This window comes from Anastrepha obliqua, unplaced genomic scaffold, assembly GCF_027943255.1.
Source record: "Anastrepha obliqua isolate idAnaObli1 unplaced genomic scaffold, idAnaObli1_1.0 ptg000009l, whole genome shotgun sequence".
NCBI classification, from domain to species: Eukaryota; Metazoa; Arthropoda; class Insecta; order Diptera; family Tephritidae; genus Anastrepha; species Anastrepha obliqua.
Genome location: NW_026562178.1, coordinates 4577437 through 4596656, shown reverse-complemented (window position 1 = coordinate 4596656; position 19220 = coordinate 4577437). Strand labels below are relative to the sequence as shown.

Below are 19220 nucleotides of genomic sequence, written 5' to 3'. Positions count from 1 at the left end.
CGCGAAATTTTTTGAAAATAAACACCTAAACGGCGAACGAAACACTTGGCTTTTGGGTATGTGCATACACATATAGACCGTTTGAATAATTTTTTGCTGAAATGATTTTATTTATTTCACAGGAGACGCTGGATATGCTCTAGAGCCATGGTTAATGACACCTTTTCGTTCACCTACAACAGGAAGCGCCGAAAAAAACTACAATAAAATACATGCAAAAGCAAGAAATACTATAGAAAGGACCATAGGTGTATTTAAGAACCGATTCAGATGCCTTCTGGGTGCTCGTGAGCTTTATTATGAACCCATGAAGGTTTGCCAAATAGTGAACGTTGCCGCAGCATTGCACAATATTTGTATCCATTATCGCGGGGTTGATGATTTTTCAGAAAATGGTGAAGAAAACCATTTTAATCAAACGTATGAACCTTCTCCTTCAACATATACTGATGCAGCTATTCGGATAAGGGAATCTATATCTTCAACATTAACACGACTATAATATTCAATTAAAAAATAGCAAGACTTATATGTTTTATGTATTATATGTATGTCTGTTCTTTTTTGTTTTCCGCTAGCTTCCTTTCCATATACGCCTTCCAGTCTTGCCATACCTAGTAAATACGATATATAAGTATACATATATACACACAAGTAAGGCACAGTAAACATTTGTAGTTTTCAATAAAATATGTATATTAATTTTTTTTTTTTTTTTTTTTGACAACGCTTCGAGACTCTTATTTTCTACTTCTAACATCTGTTGTTTTATTTGATTTTTGGCCGCATTCGAGCACTCCATGTTTCTATGGTGCCTACGCGTTTCTTCCAGGTCGGCTGCTTTTAGGTCGCCAGTTTCCAGTGCTGAACACATTCGCTGCATAGTCGAAGCGAGATTGCTGCAGACTCTTTGCTTGGAAGTCCTTTTGAAGTGCTAGCTGCACTTTAATAAGATCTGCAGTACTTGTATCGACTCGCTTTTGGACAGTTGGGGCACGTCTGGTGAAAGAAGGACTGCAGTTATCCGACAGCATGGATACGTCCGGATCGGGTCCACTATTCTCTGCTTCGACAGTAGCAGGTAGTGCCACACTTACTGTGCCTGTGATATCGTGCAAGCTGGTCTCTAAAGCGGTCAGACTGATGACTTCTTCTTCCATCTCATTAAGGTGGTGCTGCTTATATCGGCCACCGATTGTTTGCTCCCTCTTGTTTTCGGACAATTTTCGCTTTATATAAGCCTTCCAATCTAACCACACCTGAAATAAAAATATGTTGTGCAAACGGTTAATGTAATTATATACAGCCCTTTATTACCTTTTTCCAGCTTGATACATCTTTGGTTGGTGGGCCTATACCGTTAAGCTCCTTCGCAACATTTTTCCAAAACTCGGCTACCTCTTCCTTCGAGCATTTGGAGAACCCCTGAGCAATTTCTAGCTTCTCCTTTATTAGCTCCAACAAACTGGCATACTGCTGACGTGTTGTTACAACTTTGTACCTGTAAAAATCAAATAAAAGTAAATATACTTAAAAAATTCCTTTTTGTTTATAGTTTCGTTAATATAGGACTTACATTTTACAGCTTTCCTGTTTGTTTCCTTTTAAATTTTCTTTTTATTACTCCTTCTAATTTTTGTCTGTTAGTCTAACGTTGTCGTAGAAAAATTGTACGAAACTGTAAGATTTGACGTTACGAGTGTATTCAGTGAATGCTACTCTACGAATTTCGAATGTGCGTTCGGAGCTATTCGAATTGTATGATTACAATTTCTTAGTTTCTACGAAAAACAGTCTACGACGGATTCTATGATAGGGCTGAATATTTTAAAAGAAAACTTACAAGTGCGCAAAAGCTGTGTGTTCGAAATAACTTTTATTTTCAACAAGATATTAATTCCAAGCATATTACCTCCGATGTTCGTATATGGATCATACATTATGTGCCTCACATTCTTCCAACACCATCATAGTCTCCTGACTTGAATCCCATCGAACATTTGTGGGATGAACTCGGTAGGCGTGTCGCTAAAATTATCATAACTAGCAAAACCCAACTAAAGGAGGTACTTCAACAGGAACGGCGAAATTTAAGGCCAAATGTGACTAAAAAACTAGTTAACTCTATGCCAAATAGACTAAATGAAGTCATCGGGCAAAAAGAAAAGCCCACTAAATATTGGAATTTCATTGATATTTTATTTGTGAAATTGAGTTGTGTGAAAAATTTTGTCCCTTAAAAATATGAAGAGTTTTACATTTTTTAATAATTTTTCATTCATGGAGTAAAGTTTTGTTAAGTTTATATTATGTTTAAGTAAACAATAAGTTTGTGTATCTTTCTTAGAATAACATTTTCAATCACATCAATTTTTTTTCAAGATACAGCCTATCGAATGATAAATTAGTAGTTGTGTGAATAATTTTGTCCGTGTGTCTATGTGGATCACATACAAATACACACGTACGTACATACAAGTATGTATTGCTAACTTCGCAATATAGAATTGTCGCGAATTTGGCGAATGGTGATATTTTTGTTGTGGCGAGTTGGTGCCGGTGTATATATAAGATTGTCAAAAAAGTCTTGCGGTATTTTTATTGAATTTTCAATTGTTCATAAAATTGGTTATAATAATGCGATTTAAGTCAAATATGCGCCGTTTTGTTCGATGACGAGTTCCCAACGAGATGCCAACTTCATAATGCCCCTCTTATAGAAGCTCGCTTCCCTATTGTCAAAAAACTCGGAGAGCCAATTTTCACAGGACTCTCTTGAGGACAACTTCCGACTACCAAGCTCGTTCGCCATGGACAGAAATAGGTGGTAATCACTTGGTGCGAGATCCGGACTATACGGTGGATGCAAAAGAACCTCCCATCCGAGCTCCCGGAGCTTCTGGCGCGTCACCAAAGATGTGTGTGGCCTGGCGTTGTCCTGATGGAAGACAATGCGGCCTCTGTTGATCAAAGATGGCCTCTTCTGCATGAGTGCTGCATTCAAGCGGTCCAGTTGTTGACAGTACAGGTCCGAATTGAGCGTTTGGCCATAGGGGAGCAGCTCATAGTGGATGATTCTCTGCCAATCCCACCAAACACACAGAAGAACTTTCCTGGCTGTTAATCCAGGCTTGGCCACCGTCTGGGCAGCTTCACCGCTTTTCGACCATGACTGTTTGCACTTCACGTTGTCGTAAGTGACCCACTTTTCATCGCCAGTCACCATCCGCTTCAAAAACGGGTCGATTTTGTTGCGATTCAGAAGCGATTCGCATGCATCCATACGGGCAAAAATGTTTTCTTGCGTGAAGTCGTGTGGCACCCATACATCGAGCTTCTTTTTGCATCCAAGCTTCTTCAAATGGTTTATAACAGTTTGATGACTCATGCCCAGCTCTTGGCCGATGCTACGGCTGCTACTATGCCGGTCTCTTTCGATCAATTCAGCGATTTTATCGCAATTTTTGACGACAGGCCTTCCGGACCGTGGCGCATCTTCGATCGCCTCTGCACCAGAACGAAAACGTTGAAACCATCGTTGTGCGGTGGAAATGGAAACTGTATCGGGTCCATAAACTGCACAAATTTTATTGGCAGCATGAGATGCATTTTTGCCTTTATCGTAGTAGTACTGTAAAATATGCCGTATTTTCTTTTTATTTTGCTCCATGTTTGTGACGCTATAACTCACGAACGACTAAAAGCAAACAACAATTAACCAAACACGTGTTAGCACGTGAAAAGAGCTTTCCAAAAAGCTCTAGCGTGAACCGATGCGACGAATACAACTAGAACTACGCGCTTGCAAAGATAAGCTTGCGGAAATATCGCAAGACTTTTTTGACAACCTTATATATACATATATGTTAAAAAAAGTGTGAGAAATACAAGGTGGAAATGGCTAACAGTGACTTGACAGTTGATTTAATAATACGATTAATCGCTAACGCTAATATAGGCCTTAGGCAGGAAACCGGCAGATTAAGGTCTCATGTCGAGATTTCACAAGAGACAAGATTTGATCTAGAAGCAACACCGAAAATACTCGCCGATATGTTTACCGGCAATAATAAAATAATAAAAATCATTTGGAACCAAAATTTCCACACGACCCAAAGATAAAAAATTATTTTGAGCCAAAAGTTTTGAAGTTACAAAAAATAAAAAATCCTTTGGAACCAAAAGCTTAAAAGGTACCCGCCGATATATTTGCCGGCAATAATAAAACAATAAAAATTCTTACGAAGCATAAGTTTCCGAGACAAGCAAAAATTAAAACATCCTTTGGAACCATAAGTCTACAAAATTACCCAAAAATAAGAAATCCCTTGGAACCAAAAGTTTCCAAGGTACCCACTGATATATTTACCAGCAATAATAAAAGACTAAAAATCTTTTCTTTCTAAAAAATTCTTTGGAACCAAAGGCTTTCAAGGTACACGGCGATATGTTTAGCGGCAATAATAAAAAATATAAATCTTTAAAAACCAAAAGCTTCCAAGGTACCCAAAACTAAAAAATCCTTTAAAAGCAAAAGTGTCCAAGGTGCTCGCCGATTTGTTTACTGGCAATAATCTTTATATTTAAAAAAAGGTCTCGTGTTAGTTACACTTTTCATAACTCAAGAACGGCTGGACCGATTTGACTGAAAATTGACTCAGAGACTTAATGGGCATTTCTTAATTTAAGTTTCTTCAAAAAATGATATAATTGTACTTTATATAAAACTAGCTGACCCGGCGAACTTTGTTCCGCCCTTGAGCAAAATTAATTGTTTTATTAGGAAATATAAATTAAAAAACTCAAGTATTTTAATGATTCTTTATTGCCCATGTATTCTGGTGCATAGGTTGTACTCTCCAGTTAAGTATGATACCTTCTAATACAAGACATTTTTTGTTTTATTATCAGACGCAAAGGCAAATAACGCAGATGGTCTTTCGACCCTCACATGCCACATGGGAAAAACATGGATTTTTCAGATTCGGACCGCAAACTTTCAAGTATTCGCCTTGTGATTTGTTAATGGCCATGGCGAATGCAAGATGGATCTGAAATTGAAGTCTTTTAAACTCAAACGGCATATAGGTTGGGATCATCGTGATCCTCGGAATGAGAACTTCCTCACCTTAGAATTTTTCTTTCAGTATCGTCGCGTATGTTACATTGTTCACCCATTACTTACAACCAAACATGTACCATTGCACAGTTTTGATTCGTTTATGTTTCGAAGCATGATTACCACGGAGCCAACCTTTAGGCGTAAATTGTGCGGTTGTAAATCAGGCACATCCAAGGGGTTTTAAAATTGAATTGGGTAGTTGGTGGCTTCATCTTCATTTGTTACATAGTCAATAGATTTGTTTAAGTCATCTACATATTTATTCTTATCCGCTAAAATTGCTCGCTCACTCCACCATTCATTAGTTTTGTAGTTATTAATGATGTTTGTGAATACTTTGTTGATAAGTTCGTCTTTCGATGAGACAAAGTTACAAAAACTCATTCCGGCAACCGTAGCGCTCCAGGATCTTGGTAGCCATACGAAGATCAGAGAAGGACCGTTTGCTCTGCCCTGCCTGCCGTTTGAGCCTAGTGGAGGGTATTCGAAGAGATACCCCCGAAGTGCCCGGAAAACTACTCTAGGAATCGCAGACGGTTCCGTCTGTGATCCGCTACCTATAAAAGTTGGAATCCCACCTGAGACCCCCGGATTAATGCTGAAAGTCGGTTCAGATTTTCCCTCGGTGTTTCCCTTGGTCACTGCCTTACGCGTCGGTTCCGACGCATTACCCCCACTAGTTGGTATATATTCTCATAGACTTAAAATTGAAAGATCTGTGCGTCTCCCTAATGCTTGCATTGTCTTTCAGGCGGAAGTATTGGCATTTGGGGAAGCTTGTAGGCTACTAATCGCAGATCCCTCTTTTAAGGGCAATATCGCTATTCTTTCAGTTAGCCAAGCTGCAATCCAGGTACTGGGTTCAGTTACAACAACCTCTAAGGTAGTGGAGCAAAGTAGGAAGAGCCTCACCACCTTGAGCGAGAAGCATATAGTTACTTTAATCTGGGTCCCGGCACATCGGAGCATCGAAGGTAATGAAAAAGCGGACGAACTGGCAAGAAGGAGATCTGCCATGAATATCGCTCTTGCAGAATAGGTATTAGTGGTGTGAATCAAGAGTGCAATTTCCCTAAGATACCTCCGAATCGCAGATTGTAGATGGAGAGACCAGACAAAATGCAAAATTAGCAGAACGTTATGGCTCACCTACAATCATAAGTAATCGTCAACATTGATCAACATGAAACGACGGGACGCCTGGAGACTAACGGCAGTCATAACTGGCTTTCTGTCTGTGGGAGAGCAAGCAGCCAAAATGGGCAGCCCTCACAACACATACTGTCACAGTTGTAAACAACCGGAGAAAAAGGAAACAATCTTTCATTTTCTCTGCGAATGTCCTGCCCTATGGAAGGACAGAATGTCAACCCTGGGCCAACCGCTGTTCGAGAGCCTGGAACAGCTGTCTGGCTTAGATGTCAACAACCTGATAAGGTTCCTGAACCGCACAGACTGGATATAGTCATGCTGTAAATAACTGGTAAACAAGTTGGTAACGAGGATGTGGCATGAAAAAGGTGCGGAAGCGCTAGTTGGATTCTGGAAGAATCACCACTTAAACCAACCAACCAGGAATTTTTTATCATGCAACCCATGTGAATTCGAAAAAGTAGTTGCCATAGGCATATTTTAAATTTTGCCGTTTCGAAATCAGATGTTTTGCAATAAATTGAATTTTAAATAAAGACAAGTGTAAATAAATTTAATAAGACTGAAATATTTATTGGAAAAACAAAGCTTTTAAGTGTTATGGATTCTTCGTTGGTATTTTCTATAATGTTGGTGGAGGCGGAAGGTGAAAGAAGTAGATCGAATATGAAAATTCAACGAAAAATATTAAGGGACGCAAGTAATCCGCTCGATGTCGAGGACACAATGTAAGTATAGGAATAACTTCATAGGTTAACTTTATTTTATGAAGCAAATTTACTAAAAATTACCGTTTGAATAAGGCGGCGTTTTTGTACGTCTTAAGTGCCCTAGATGGAAATGCACGCTCAACGAGATCGGGCTCCCTCTCTTCGCTCCAGCGTTTGTCTTCCGTATTACGTTTTTTTGCGGAGGGTGGGTACCAGCATGGAGTGGGAAAGGATTTTGACATTCCCATGGCTCAATCCACATTTTGTGGCGTATTAAAAGACGTGTTATACACTCTTCAATGTCTCCTATGTCCTCAGTGGGGGAATCTTAATTTAAGCAACGAAAAACAAAGACAAGCAAAGATGGACTTTTATCAAAAATATGGATTTCCTGGTGCGATTTTGTATAGACGGAACACGCAATAAAATTTTTGCGCCAGCTAAAGACAAATTCCTGTATTTTAATCGTAAAGGGTAGTATAGCAATATATCGTGTCCTCCTGCCTAGACATTCATAACAAGGGCTCACAGCCAACGTTTGTAACAGCTAGAAGGCAGGAGGTGATTGATCTAACCCTATCAAACTCAAAACTTGGGTGGTCAATCAAGAACTGGAGAGTCCTTGCCGAAGATTCGTGCTGGGGCCACAGGTACATTGAGTGTCAGTGTGGCGAGGAGGCACAAATGCCATTACCCTCTAGAAACCCAAGAAAAACAGACTGGCAGAAGTTTAAGGAGGCGTTGCGGGACCTAGACGTTGCGCCAGCAAGACTTCGAAAAGAACAGGCCATTGAGGCGGCTGTTGAGGAACTCAACGCTGCCCTAACCGAATGTTTTGAGTCAGCCTGTCCAATTCGACCTCTCCCTAGCCGGACTCCCGTTCCTTGGTGGAATCGAGAGCTCCAGATGTTGAGGCGTGAGTCAAGAAAACTTCTAAACCGGGCCCTCAAGACTAACCTTGCAGAGGACTGGGAGCGATACCGTGATGTTCAGAAGAACTACAAGAGGCTTATTCGGGAATCGAAAAGAGCGGTATTGAATCTCTGAGTGACACGGCGAAATTGGTTAGGATCCTGAAAAGGGACCCAACTGCAAAGCTGGGGTCACTTAGGAAATCTGATGGCTCCTTCACGGAGCGGAAAAGTGAGACACTCAGCTTGCTGATGGAATCTCACTTTCCTGGTAATCAGATAAGCATCAGCCGGCAACAGCCCTTATTGATAGAGGCAGTTGTCAGAGCTGTAACACCTTCTCGGCATGATTGGTTCGTTTCCAGATCTGTGGGGAATGAGGCCGCCATTCGATTTGCCATCAAATCTTTTGGCGGCTACAAGTCGCCCGGACCAGATGGCATATATCCTGCCATGCTGAAGGAGGGTGCAGAGCTCGTGACAGTAGCCCTGAAGAAAATCTTCTCGGCATGCCTGGCACTGGCTTATATACTACGCTCTTGGAGGATGGTGAGGGTCGCTTTCATCCCAAAGCTTGGAAAAGACTACTACACCAGCCCCAAAAGCTTTAGACCCATCAGCATGACCTCTTTCATGCTGAAAAGTCTCGAACGACTGGTGGATCTGCGCATACGTCAGAAGTCGCTGAAGGCTTACCCTCTGTCTCTATTTCAGCATGCCTATCAGAGTGGAAAATCCTGCGAGTCGGCACTGCAAAACCTTGTTGCTAGGGTAGAGCTGGCCATCGACAGGAGGCATCCAAAGCACTGGCAGCTTTCTGGCAGGAGGACCTTATCGAGACTACAACGCACTGTGGTCATCTGTTGTCCCGGAGCTTTTCCGACTACTTCAGGACCGGCACTAGATGCTCTGATTGGTTTACCACCACTTGATGCTTTCGTCCAAGGAGAGGCCTTGAAGGCCATCTGCAGACTGAAACACAGTGGGAACTGGTACGGCCCTTGTCCGGCATTGGAACACAGAGAAGGCATGGACATCGATCCAACGATTCTCTCCATGCCCCTTGACTCCATGCCATCAAGAGTCGTACTTGAAAAGAGATACAGTGTAGTGCTACCAGAGGTTCAGTTGTGGGGAGACTCAGAAAATGAGCCCGGCAAACACTGTTTTCGCATTTTTACGGATGGCTCCAGGACCGAGCATGGCTCCAGCTCTGGGGTCTACGTGGAATCCAACGGGAGAAAACTGCACTTTGCTCTTGGAATGCATGCATCTGTGTTTCAAGCGGGGGTGTATGCAGTTCAAGAAGCTATGAACTTTGTTGTGGAAAAACGATGGAGAGGCAGATCTATATGTGTCTGCAGCGACAGCTAAGCTGCGCTTATGGCCTTAGACAGCCCTCCAGCGACAATAAGGGTAGTGAAGTCCTGTAAATCCAGGCTGACATAATAGCCTGATGCTAACATGAGTCCCGGGACACATGGGTATCACGGGTAACGAGACTTCTGACTCCTTAGCTAAGATGGGCTCTGAGGCCACCTTCTTTGGCCCAGAGCCCGCTTTGCCACTCCCTTCTGCGGCCATCACGGCCACGGTTAGCAAACTAACTACCACCCACAAGCAAGCTTGGCAAGCTGAGAGAGGCTGCAGATGGACAAAACTGATGTTACCTGCCATGTCTGATCGACTGTCGCAAAACCTTCAGTCATTAAGCAGAGGGGAGTGCGGACGGCTGGTTGGACTGATGAGGGGCCACTTTCTGTGGGCAAAGCACATGGAAAGGTTTAGCATCTCAGACAGTGTACTCTGCCCAGCCTGTGAAGAGGAGGATGAGACGGCGGACCACTTCCTGTGCGTCTGCCCCGCCTTCGCTCGAATCAGGTTTGAGGTCTTTGGCACTGATGTGTTAAGAAGCGACCATCTTGGCTCCTTGGCACTACAAGATCTTCTCAATTTTCTTCCGAAAGTGGGGTAGATTTAAAGAAAATTAAAAGGGAATCCAAGTGTAGTACAATGGGCTCAATTAAAGTCTGAGTGCTGCACTTGCTAGTTGTCCCGACAAAAAAAACAAAAAAAAAAAAACATAGCATCAATGCAATGCGTAAGTCTTGCAAAAACTGATATTTCAAATATCTTTCTAATTTATTATTTATTGCAGATATGCGATAATAAAATGAGAATTCGTTACGTGAATGCGCAGTATCCTGGCAGCAACCACGATGCTCATATTTGGAACGTAAGCAGCGCGCGAAATTTTTTGAAAATAAACACCTAAACGGCGAATGAAACACTTGGCTTTTGGGTATGTGCATACACATATAGACCGTTTGAATAATATTTTGCTGAAATGATTTTATTTTAAAGCTGAAGCAAACCGTATGTATTCGGTACTGAGTAACGGGTGCGCTCTCTAGTACCGAGTAACGAAACGTTACTCACGAATATATTCCGTTACTCGCATTTTTTGTAGTATGAGTTCAGTTCAGTGTAATAAGTTTATACGTGTATAAAAACGTTTGCTGATGTACGTTTGCTGATGTACGTTTGTTTGCGCATGCGCTCATTCGGTGAATTTAAAAAGACTCGTTACAAAGACTGATGTTTGTTTGTTATTATAGTACCTAAATATATTAAAATTTGGAAGTTAATCGTCCGTAAAGGTTTTTCAGTGCTTTTGGTGCTTCAAGTTTTGTGTACGTAGACAAAGTTTGAAATTGGAATAACGTAAGAAAATATTGTTTACACTTATTATTGTTATTATTTTAGAGCATAATTTTACTGGTACAATGGATAAGAAAAGGAGTAAACTATGGGGTTTTTTCACGGAGGCTAAAGACGATAAGGTAAAATGTGATCTTTGCAATTCGTTGTATTCCGTGAAAGGTGGCTCTACTACAAATTTGAAAAAGCATCTCATGAAGACACACAGACCAACATATGAAACCATCATTCTGTGTTCCGAGTCAAATGCTCTAGGCCTGGAAGGTCCTATACCACCAACTTCAACAAGCGCAGAGTCTAATCCTGAAACTAATCTTGTGATTAAAACAAATGAAAGTAATTCGAAGCAGACTAATTTCAATGCCTTTATTAAACGTCCAATATGTGCAGTAAGAGAAAAAAAAATCATGATTTAATTTTTAAAATGAAAGTTAAAGACATTCAGCCTTTTTCTATAGTTGAAGACGCGGGTTTTAAAGATCTTATTAATTACTTAGAACCAAGTTATAAAATACCTTCAAGATATATATTAAGCAATACTTTGTTGGATTCTCACTACTCCGAAGTCCAAAAAAAATTAAAAGTAGAATTGGAGAATGCTAAATATGTATCGATTACCACCGATGGCTGGACTTCAAGAGCAACAACTTCTTACCAAGCTGTAACAGTCCATTATTTATTAAATTGGGAGATTAAGTCTGCTTTACTAGGATGTTTTGAATGCCATGAGCGACATACGGCCGAATACATCAAAAATGAGTTGCATAAGTTGCTCTGCTATTGGGACATACAAACTAAAATATTTCTCTGCGTTACAGATAACGCAGCGAACATGAAAGCTGCTATACGATTGACAAATTATGAGCATTTACCGTGTTTTGTCGTGCGTGCAGGACTCCAGGAATGTGGACTCGGGGAGCTGATAAAAAAAATAAAAGCTATTGTGGAACATTTCCACAAGAGTCCAATAGCTACCAAAAAACTAATTGCCATGCAGGAGCAACTGAGGCCTAATCAAAAACCATTAAAGCTTAAAATGGACGTAGTGACCAGATGGAACAGTACCCTAGATATGATTGAGAGGATTTATTCACTTCAAGAAACTTTAGAAGCGTCTCTCGGAATCTTACACAATCCAGTAGAAAATCTTTCAGAAGGCGAATGGCAGACACTGCCAGAAATAATAAAAATTCTGAAGCCATTCAAAGAACTGACTGAAGAAATGTCTTCAGAAAAAAAGGTGACTGTTTCAATGGTCCTGGCTTCGACGGAAAGTATGACCAGAATTTTGGTCAGTTTAACTACGAATATAATAACAGATACAGGAAAGAAACTGGCAAATAAAATATTAACGGAATATAAAAGTAGGTTTAAGAATTGTCACAGGCACCCTGTGTTATCTAAAGCAGCACTATTAGACCCGCGTTTTAAGAAGCTGGCATTTAGGTTTGATTTATCAAGTTATGAGTCTGCGAAAGATGCATTGAAAACTGAGCTGCAAAACGAGTTCAACTTTCATCAGCAATCTCTAGAACCTGAATCAACGTTAGCTGTAACTACTAGCAACACTGACGCTGATAACGATTCAATTTGGAAAGATTTTGACGCTGTGGCGACGTCAGTGTCAGCTTCAAACTTTGTAGTTAGCAGCAGTATTATAACTATGAGGCAATATTTAGAGGAAAGAATTATATCTCGAAATGAGTGCCCTTTGAAATGGTGGCAAGCACGGGCAATTCTATACCCGGAGCTCTCGAACTTGGCTGATAAATATTTATCAGTTATGGCTTCTTCTGTACCATCTGAAAGGACTTTTTCGAAATCGGGCCAAATATTAAGCGAGGAGCGCAGCTCTATTCAGCCAAAGAGAATGGAAAAAATTTTATTTTTAAATATGAACCAAAGATTCTAGCAATAATTTTATTTAATATATCAAAAATATTTTTTGTTTTGTCTGAAATATGTTTTTATTTAATGTTTAATTTCAGTTCAGGAATGAAAGATTTTTGTTGTTTAAATGTTATTGTCAATAAATAATTTTTGACACCTATTTGTTGCTTTTCAATTATAATTTAGGAGATTCTGCCAATTCTTCATTTGTCACATCGCAACGTCACACTGTACGCGTACCATACCGATACAACATATTCGATTCATTGCGTTATGGATAAGGTATCAAAAGTAACGAGTAACGTAACGATACGAAAGTAACGGGTACTCATCGTTATAGTAACGAACATATGCGGGTTTGCTTTTTTTCGTTACTTTTACACCTCTATTTTATTTATTTCACAGGAGACGCTGGATATGCTCTAGAGCCATGGTTAATGACACCTTTTCGTTCACCTACAACAGGAAGCGCCGAAAAAAACTACAATAAAATAAACGCAAAAGCAAGAAATACTATAGAAAGGATCATAGGTGTATTTAAGAACCGATTCAGATGCCTTCTGGGTGCTCGTGAGTTTTATTATGAACCCATGAAGGTTTGCCAAATAGTGAACGTTGCCGCAGCATTGCACAATATTTGTATCCATTATCGCGGGGTTGATGATTTTTCAGAAAATGTTGAAGAAAACCATTTTAATCAGACGTATGAACCTTCTCCTTCAACATATACTGATGCAGCTATTCGGATAAGGGAATCTATATCTTCAACATTAACACGACTATAATATTCAATTAAAAAATAGCAAGACTTATATGTTTTGTGTATTATATGTATGTCTGTTCTTTTTTGTTTTCCGCTATCTTCCTTTTCATATACGCCTTCCAGTCTAGCCATACCTAGTAAATACGATATATAAGTATACATATATACACACAAGTAAGGCACAGTAAACATTTGTAGTTTTCAATAAAATATGTGTATTAATTTTTTTTTTTTTTTGACAACGCTTCGAGGCTCTTATTTTCTACTTCTAACATCTGTTGTTTTATTTGATTTTTGGCCGCATTCGAGCACTCCATGTTTCTATGGTGCCTACGCGTTTCTTCCAGGTCGGCTGCTTTTAGGTCGCCAGTTTCCAGTGCTGAACACATTCGCTGCATAGTCGAAGCGAGATTGCTGCAGACTCTTTGCTTGGAAGTCCTTTTGAAGTGCTAGCTGCTCTTTAATAAGATCTGCAGTACTTGTATCGACTCGCTTTTGGACAGTTGGGGCACGTCTCGTGAAAGAAGGACTGCAGTTATCCGACAGCATGGATACGTCCGGATCGGGTCCACTATTCTCTGCTTCGACAGTAGCAGGTAGTGCCACACTTACTGTGCCTGTGATATCGTGCAAATTATGTTTTTCCTTACTGGAATAACATTTTTTTAAAAAAGACGTGCTTCAGTTGAAGACGGAGTAAAAACTAAACTTTATTCTATAAATTCCCTTATTTATATCTTTACAATTTGTTTACTTAAATCAACATCAACATCATTTTCACAATCGACATGAGAGACAACGGAAGCTCTAAGGGAGACTGGAGACTAGGCCTTTCCGGCTCCCAGCTACGAAGAATCGGAGACTGGAAACCCGTCCTTTTCAGCTCCCAACTACTGTTAGATGAAGGTCACACAAGATTGAAAAAAGAGACATCTTCAAGTCTGCAGTATCTTAATGATCTCATCTCACGCGAGAGTCCGTCCACAACTTCCTCCAACCACATTTATCACATTCGAAACAAAAACAAAAAAACAACATCATTTTCACAATCGACATGAGAGACAACGGAAGCTCTAAGGGAGACTGGAAACAAGGCCTTTCCGGCTCCCAGCTACGAAGAATCGGAGACTGGAAACCCGTCCTTTTCAGCTCCCAACTATGAAGAATTGGAGATTCACAACCGATTTAATCATATATGTAAATATATGTTCATTTGAGCAAATAATTCGTTTCTTAGCACTGGCAAGGAAACATATTACTCTAGTATATAAGATTTGTAAACTTATTGTTAGTTTCTTATAACAGAAAGATTCAATAAATAAAGAAAAATGGAAAAAAAAAAAAAAAAAAAAAAAAAAAAAAAAAAAAAAAAAAAAAAAACTTAAATCTATGTATTTCACAATGATGGTTTGGCATTGCCAATTTGTTTACTTAAATCTATGTATTTCACAATGATGGTTTGGCATTGCATCAGCCTGGTCAAAGAAGATATCAATTTCATTTTCAATTAATTTTTATTACGCAGCAGCATAATGCTGAGCTGGCGGATTTGTAAGATGCAAAATATGTTTTCTCAATTGTGTTTACATTTAGCATTGTAATGGGGTAAGTGGTCTGCCGTTAACTCCCCCTTCTCTAAAATGAATCGCCCTCGATTCAACGATTTCTTTTGATAGAATATTTATTTTATTTTGCAACTCAAAATATAATTTTTCTTGATTTCTTTGGAACTTTTCTTGCTTTTTCATTTGTATAAACGATATCAATTTATGAACTGTATATGCTATTATTGCCAGTGACATGAAGGTCAATAATGACATTGATTTGGGATTTTCAATATACGAATTTCCAATTTTTTTCTAAGAAATTTATGTTAGTGAACTTTAAAGTGTCGTCATTTGAGTTTACACATTCAAGTATTTCATAATTTTTAAAATGATTTTGTTTTATAAATTTTACAATTTTTCCTGTGGGGTTTTCATATGTTTTGTTATCTATATTCACACTTGTATTAAAAGTTATTAAATATGTACCATTTATTACAATTTTATTAACTGTATGTTTCCCTGAAACTAATATAGCCCCATCTCTTATTTTATCTATTTGTTTATTATTTTCTTTGATTTTAGTGCAATTAGCTGGCTTTTTATTTAACAAATTTATAAAACATGTATTTTGTAATTTTTGCTTACAAAAAATATTACTTATTTCAATTTTACATTCTTCAATAGATATAAATGTGTTATTACATAATGCTACTTCATTCTCAATTATTAATTTCCCATCATTTTGTGATATTGGTCTGGTTTCAAATAACGTACAAATATTATTTATTTTGGGATATTTAATATACAATATAATTAGATCTGATTTTTGTATGATTTTAAATGTTGAAACGTCTAATAAGTCTGTCAAGGTTACTGCTTGTAATTCGTTCTGAATTATTTCTCTTGTTTCATCTGTATGAAGTATATGTGTGTTTAATATTCCTCCTTTTGCTAATGTAATAGTTTGCAAAATATTTTGTAATTCATATATTATCATTTTAATTCTCTGTTTACGTATTATTCTTTCATGCGAAATTCCTGTGATACTGTTTACTAAATTCGTTAATCGTCGTATTTCATTAAATATTTCAGAATTTGTCGTTAGTTGTTTATTGCTATTTTCAATTAAATCATTAATTTTATTTGAAATAAAAATGTAGTCGTCATAGTCAGGTGTGCCTGCTATCCACTTCCATACTGTACCTATTTCATTAATTCCTCTCTTTGTTCTAGTTTTTTCCAATTGAATTAAAGAAGATTCTATAATTTGGAGCTCTGATTCTATTTCTAGAAAGTCCGATGTAGAATAAGAATGTTTTTCTTTTTCTTGTAAAAAATATAATTTTTCTTCATTATATAAAGTTTCATAATATGTTAAATTTGTAACATGGAAAATGCTTCCAAACGATTCGTATAGCAATGCTTGTTCATTCTGTATTAAAATATATTCGTCGTTTGAGTAATTGATTATGTCCGCCTGGATGAGAGTAATAAAAGGTATGAAAAAATACCCCAAGTACATTTCCTATAAAATAATATAAAAAAATTTTAACTTTTAATGTTATCCTTATGTATTATTCTGTTTCTGTTATTAATTACTACCTTATTTGCTAAGTTCTCTTTTACTTGTTGTCTCTTATATCTGGGCTTTAACTTATTTCTTTCACCTACAATTTTTTCATATATTACCTGACCAGAGTGGTATTCCTTATTTAATCTATTTTTGTTATGAATCGCAAGCATTTTCTTTTGCGCCTGCTCAAGAGTATCATGTAATTTTTCATGATCTATTTTATTATGAAAAATATCTGTTGGTCGGAATTTTGTAACGGAATGTATTGTAATATTATATTGTTGTGCAGCTCTTAGAACTGTTTCTAAATCACTTACTATGTTGTATTCCTCTTTTATACATCTAGCTATCTCTATTATCGTAGAATGAACTCTTTCAATTTGTCCATTAGTAATACTATGCCTTGGATTGCAAAAATATATTTCAATATTTAATCTCTGCATTAACGATTTGAATTGAGGTGTTGTAAAACTTGGCTCATTATCTAACGTTATTCGTTTCACATCTGGGAAAGTTTGAAGAATTTCTAAAACCTTTTCCTCAATATTAGATTTGTCTTCTATATTTTTTAATATTAAAAATTTTGAATAAGCATCAATACATGTGATAAACTTCAACCCCTGAGCATAAAAAATATCTAGGTGAAGCTGCTCTCCCTCTTTTTCTGGAATTGGAGCCTCTTTTATTGAAATTTTTTTCGGATGTCGATCATATTTGTTCCTATTGCACGTTATGCAATTGCGTACATATTCCTTCATTTTCTTTCTCATTTCTGGCCAATAGTATAGTTTTTCTATCTGTTTTATATTTTCATTGTAATTTCGATGCGCTCTGTTATGGGTTTGCTCAATTATACCTGCTTGATCTTCCCTATTGGGAATGTCCATAGGAAATAGCTTAGTATATACAAATTTATTTTGAAATGTTTCTTTTAGAGGTCGCTGTATCTCATACAAATCCTCTACTGTGCAGTGTATTGCTGTTACCAATTTAGGTTTTATGTATTCTTTTAAAATAGCAAGTAGATTCTCAACTGTATCATATTCAATCAAATGTCTTTTTCTTCCAAAAATTTCTATCATTTCATGTATAGTGAACCTATTTTTACATAATATAATTTGTTGTTTAAATTGATTTACAGGTTTGTATGTTTCCTGTATTTGATCATTTTCGCTACTTTCCGCTGAATGTTCTGATTCACTTGACAAATTGTTTATTTCAAGGCGTGATAATGCATCAGCCACAACATTCGTTTTGCCTGGCCTATATACAAATTTTGGAGAAAACTCCTCAATTAAAGCATGCCATCTTTTCATTTTAGAATTCGGGTTGCGCGTAGATAATGCAAATGTTAACGGTTGATGATCCGTGTGAATTTCAAGATTAGTTACTCCATAAAGATAATTACGAAGATTCTTCAGTGCCCATACAATCGCAAACAACTCTTTTTCATTTGTAGCATAATTTCTTTCTGTCTTATTAAGAGTTTTGGAAACAAAAGTAATGGGTTTATTTTCTTGAGAAAGGACTGCGCCTATTGCAACATTCGATGCGTCAGTAGTTAATACAAACTTTTTTGAATAATCTGGTTGCGTCAATTCCATTGCTGATGCTAAACTTTTCTTTAGCTTTTTAAAAGAAGATATCCCTGCTTCATCAATTTTCACTAATACCTTTTTTGACATATTTTTAGAGACTCTGCCATTTTCTGCGGATAAGTATTTTGTCAATGGCTTTGCAATCGTTGCATAATCTTTAATGAATTTCCGGTAATAACCGGTAACACCTAAAAACCCCCTTAATTCCCGTAAACTTTTGGGTAGCGGGTAATTAAGCATTAATTCAATTTTATTTGGATCTGTTTTAATTGTATTTTGAGCTATAATGTAACCCAAAAATTCTATTTCAGTTCTGAAAAATTTAGATTTTTCAAGAGAAATTTTCATATTAGCGCTTCTTAATATTTCAAATATCATTTGCAAATCCTTCATATGTTGCTCTAAACTTCCTGAAAAAATTATTATATCATCCATATATACATGACATGTTTTTCCTATTTGATCACGCAATATATTGTCCATTGCTCTTTGAAATATTCTGGGAGCATTTTTTAGACCGAAAGGCATTCTTAAAAATTCATATTTTCCGTTATTAACGGAAAAAGCTGTTTTTTCTATGTCATTTTTCGACATTAAAATCTGGTGAAAACCTGACTCCAAATCAATGCTTGAAAAGTATCTTGATTTCCCTAAATTTGACAAAATTATATTCGTATCCGGGATGGGATAGCGATCGGGAATAGTATGAGCATTCAATTTTTTGTAATCTATCACCATTCTAAATTTTGGTGAACCGTCTTCGTTAGTACCTTTTTTTGATACCACCCAAATGGGTGAATTATAAGGACTTTTACAAGGCCTTACAATATTTTCATTCAATAATCTTCCAATTTCTTTATTTACGAAAGAATTCACAGACAGAAGATATGGGTACTGTTTACTCCATATCGGCTTTTCATTTTCTGTTCGTATTTCCGCTCTTACATCTGTTCTAAACGGAAAACTTGTATCAATATTTGCGTGTTTTTCCACTATTCTCTGCTTTATTAAAATTCTAAATTCCTCAAGGTTTTTACCCTGATTTCTCCTTTCTGGAGTTTTATAAGCTCTTACTAAGTGAGAGTCTTCACTGTTTTCATCAAAACTTTCATTGACTGCCTGATCTGAACCTTTTTCAGTTTTCATGGAATAGTTATCCCTTATATTACCTGAATATTCATCAGCTATTGCTTTAGGATCTTCAGGTGCCAAAGACAAACATTTATATGGCAT

At 37.5% G+C, this 19220-nt stretch overlaps 1 pseudogene; it reads right to left on the bottom strand.

Annotated features, from left to right (window-relative positions):
- Positions 1 to 414: 414 nt before the first annotated feature.
- Positions 415 to 19220, bottom strand: LOC129251216 (uncharacterized; annotated as a pseudogene).